This window comes from Dipodomys spectabilis, unplaced genomic scaffold, assembly GCF_019054845.1.
Source record: "Dipodomys spectabilis isolate Male_0828 unplaced genomic scaffold, ASM1905484v1 ptg000415l, whole genome shotgun sequence".
Lineage (NCBI taxonomy): Eukaryota > Metazoa > Chordata > Mammalia > Rodentia > Heteromyidae > Dipodomys > Dipodomys spectabilis.
Window position 1 is genome coordinate 1,845,474 of NW_024871092.1, and position 4,641 is coordinate 1,850,114.

Here is a 4,641-nt window from a genome sequence, read left to right on the forward strand (position 1 = left end):
TAGAGGGTCATTCAAACTTCACATTTGCAAAAACAAACTACATATTTACAAATTTCATATTTACTTAGGAGCCCCTGAAAAGTTCCCAAAGAGCTTAAAGCTAGAAACCAGAAACAGCAGCTTAAATTAATTTTGTTCTGTTGATCTCCATAACCTATGATCTTCATAATCGAATTATTCCAATATGTGCTTTTATTTATCAGCAGGATTTGTTTATTGGAAATGCCACCATGTAAAAGTAACTAGAAGCCCCTGGTAGGATTGAATGGGAAAAGTTTGGTCTAAATATAATACTTGATCAGATAAGATGGTGATAAGTGAAATGAACCCCAACATAGGGGCACAAGTGCTTTTTTCATTTCTTGCTAATGTTTCTAACATAGTTATAATGTTCCATGTGATTTTTGTTTCTTTGTATTCTGTCCCCCCACCCACCCAAAACTGCATAACCACTGTTTCCAATGTTTTTGATGTTGGTGCCCTCCATCTTGTATATAGAGTTCACTAGATTGAGGAGGAAAAGGGGAAAAAACTTAAAGGGGAATACAGGTTGACCCATTGTAACAATGAGATGCACAAGACACTGTTGAAAAACAAACTTTACAATTTAGGCGGGGGTCGGGGAGAGTGTATGGAGTAGTTTTGGAGCTAGGAGGTTAGGGATGGTAGGGGACATATAAAGGAGGAGGTAACAATGCTTGATAGGAAATGTATGCTTTACCTTGCTCATGTAACTAACCCCTCTGAACAGTATTTTTACAATAAATATATAAAAATAAAAGAATAAATGTACTTCAAAGGTAATCTGTGTGGTGGTTGGAGGCCAATGATACAGAAAGACTTACAAGGATTGAATACTGGAAACAAATTACCTAAAAACTGAGATGATGCTGAGTATAATCCTAAATGCTCAGGTGGCTGAATTCTGAGGATCTTTGTTTGAAGCCAACCCAGACAGGAAAGATGAGACTTTTATTTCCAATGAAGGTGCAAAAAAAGATACTACTGGAGTTGTGGCTAAAGTGGTAGCCTTGAGTAAAACTGCTCTGGCACAATGCCCAGAGCATGAGATCAAACCCAAGACCAATCCCCCAGTCACTTATAAAAAAGGTTGTGTGTCTGTGTGTGGTGGCAGATCCCTTTACTAGTTTGATGACAGAATGAGCATTTTAACAATGAGTCATGGTGGCAATATTTACCTCTTTAGTAATTGTTTCCTTAGTAATGTGTGCACAGGTGCTTTATCTCTTCTATAACAGGTTTTGTTCAGAAAAACTGCCTTAATCAAACCCTTTTTTAAATCAAAATATCTTATTGGATACTGCTGAATAGGAAAGTCAATGATTATTGTTTGGAAGAAAAGAAAGCAAAATCAGATGGGAGAATTGTAGAAGTTAAATCTTGAAGTGCTTGACTGATATAAGCACTGTCCTTGTAAAGGTAGTCAAAACCTTACTAATGCTATTTTAGAGAAGTTCTAGGGGCTAGAGACATGGCACTAGTAGTAGAACACCAGCTGAGTAAAAGTTGGTTATTTTTCATATGGCCAGGTGTTTGGATTTGGTTTATTATTAAAGCTTTTGACTAGTTTGAAAGGGGTCAAAATTTTGATCCATCATGAAAGATGATCCCAAAGCTCAAATTCATGGGAGCCAGTGGTGGGCTGCCTAGCCAGTGTGCTTATTCAACTTGGACATGCAACAGGATGCCTTCTGCAGGAGTAAACTTTGCCTTGCTGAGATGGTGTTTGTAGGATACCTTAATTGCCCCCGGTATTTCCAACAGAGATCTTCTGTGCCATTCATGAGGCATCCTACACATCCAGCCGCCCTGTTGAGCCAACCTCCTGGATGGTCTAAGCATGCCATTCCTGGTAGCTGATAATGGAACTAGGTATAAAGTTAATCTGCAACATCAGGAAGAGCTACAAACAGACACACTCAGAAGCAAGCAACTTCATGCATTGGCCTTGCTAGAAAAAAATGAAACTATGTATCCTGCTTTGGTACTTGTGTCTTTGTAGGGATGGTGTATGAGAGAAGTGTGTTAGATTCAGGCTCTTAAATTCTTTCTGTCTAAGAGTCTTGATCTGCAAATTCATTTGTCCAGCTAGGAAGAGTGAAAAGTTGGAGATGGAGTCATCTCTGAGAAAAATCTCTAATAATGGAGTTGAGAAAAGGGAAGAATGAGAAACACAGTCTGAAGGGAAAAGTGTACCAAAAAATCTTACTCCCATTACAGCATGTCTCTGTGATTTAAGAATTCTAAACCTAGGAAGCTCAAGAAAATTGGAGCTAAAAAGCCTCCCTCAGACATTCTTAATATTGTCTTCTTTTAGGGAGAATGTGGGGAAAGCTATGAAAACATTTGTTAAGGTTCATTTTTATTTTGAGCTCTAATTTTAATGTTCACTTGTTAAACTAAATCCTCTATATGCCTGTCTCTGGGTAAATACTCATCAACTTGAAATATAAAGCGATTTTGATAAAAAATAAAAATGACTCAGAAGAAATTATAAATACAAAACAATCTTCACAGAAGCAAACTCTCAGAGATATTTCATGACTTTGACAAGGATAAAGTGGGTGAAGTTAGTATAAATTTAGAAGTATGACAATGCACAAAAACATAACAAGATACTCATATATTTCATTATATAACCCAAAGCAGAAAGCAAATGTTGTTTAGATGATTTTTAAAATCCAGTCTCTCAGGTACTGGGAAGGTGGCTCAATGGTAGAGTGCCTGCCTTGCATGCATGAGGCCTTGGGGTTTTTTTCGCAGCATCACATAAGCAGAAAAAGTTGGAAGTGCTGCTGTGGCTCAAGTGGTATCACTAGCCTTGAGCTGAGGGACAGCACCCAGGCCCCAGAGTTCAAGCCCCCTGTCCAACAAAATAAAAATGAAAACAAAACAAACAAAACAAAGTCTCTCACTTTTCTGTCTTCAACTTTGTAATAACTCTGCTTCAGCCTAGGGCTAATATTTTAGGTGTGGACATGTATCAACACTCCTGAATCAGACTCTACTTGATCATTTTTTAAATACACATTTTGTTCTTAATTTCCCTCTTTATAAATTCACATACACCTATAAAAAATGGTGTGGCCATCCCAATACCCTTCTCAAAGTACCTCCTAATGACAACTTACAAAAAGTTGTATTATATTACAAGAAAAACAATGCTACAAATAAAGAAAACCAATAATTAAATAATAATGATTAATAAAATAAAAAACAATTATCATTTTTTCAGTTTTTGAAGTGTGCTACAAATTAGATTTTATTATTGTCATATTTCTTTACATTTAACACTGGCTAAGATTATGACGTTCAACAAGAATTTTATAGGCTATGAGTAGTGCTTAAATCACCCACTAATATTACCATTTATAGTTAATCTCATAATTTGTATATGGCTTATATCATCATTTGTTCCTCACTAACATATAAAGTAAGGAAGGCCTACATTTTTAACAGAAACTGTGTAGTTAACATAATCAACTCTTTATTCTGCTCCTTTACACAAAGACTTTTCAACTTCTCATTAGTAAGGTTTCAATAAACTCTGAAATGTACATACTTAGTAGTAGTTATGTGCTACCATAAATCTTAAATACTTTATAGAAAAGTATTATGACCTGCCAAACAGTCCCAGTTTTGGCATATATAAGCAAATTCCCAAAATTAAATATATTTAAAACATTAAATATTTTAACAAACCTTAACACTTGCTGCAGTGTTCATTATGGCAGGTCCCTTGTATAGAATAATTGAATTCCTCCTCCTACACATCTCTTGAACAACAAATATCTGGAATTATTTTGTTTTTGACATGTCAATCTTGATTTTTTCTTAAATGTGTACTTATGTAAGAAGTACATGGTTCTAAAATTTCATGACAATTCTTTTAAACTTACGTTTTGTTGTATTGTCTAGTTTAAGAAAATCAATTACAATTTATATATAAAAAATATTCTTTGCTCAATTCAGCATCACATACACTAACTTTGGAATGATACAGAGAAGATTAGCTGGCCCCTGTGCAAGGATGGCAGCAAATTTCTGAAGCATTCCATCGCCCAATTTGTTAGGAAATGGAAAGACTTGGAAAAAAATTAAGTGAAGTAAGCCAAGTCCAAAGAAACGTAGGTCCCATGGTTTCTCTAATTTTCAATAACTAATATATGTCTGGGATAAGCAGAAAAGGTCAAAAGTTATGTGTATATGACCAGATAAGATTGTGTTAAGGGAAATGAACCCCAAGTTAGGGACACAAGTGGTTTTTTTTTTTTTCTTGCTATTTTTTCTTACATACTTATGACTTGCAGAGTGGTTTTTTTTTGTTTCTTTACATGTTCCTCCCCCATGCTATAACACCTGTTTTCACTGTATTTGAAGTTGGTGTGCCTACATCTTGTTTATACTCTCCTCTAATTTTTTGAGAGGAAGGACAAAAAAAACCAAAATGCTTAACTAGGGATACAGGTTGACCCATGTAACAATGAGATGCACAATACACTATGTTGTAAAGTGAACTTTACAATTGAGGCCGGGAAATGGAGGGCGTTAATGGACTTGTGGAGGTGGGAGGGAAGGGATGGTAGAGGAACAATAAAGGAGGAGGTAACAATGCTTGTT

At 35.7% G+C, this 4,641-nt stretch overlaps 1 non-coding gene across 1 annotated transcript; it reads left to right on the forward strand.

Moving 5' to 3' along the window:
* The first annotated feature begins 3,980 nt into the window (after nucleotides 1–3,980).
* On the forward strand, nucleotides 3,981–4,091 carry LOC122097140. Its single transcript, XR_006145479.1, has one exon. It is a non-coding gene; the product is annotated as a U6 spliceosomal RNA (small nuclear RNA).
* Nucleotides 4,092–4,641: the final 550 nt, after the last annotated feature.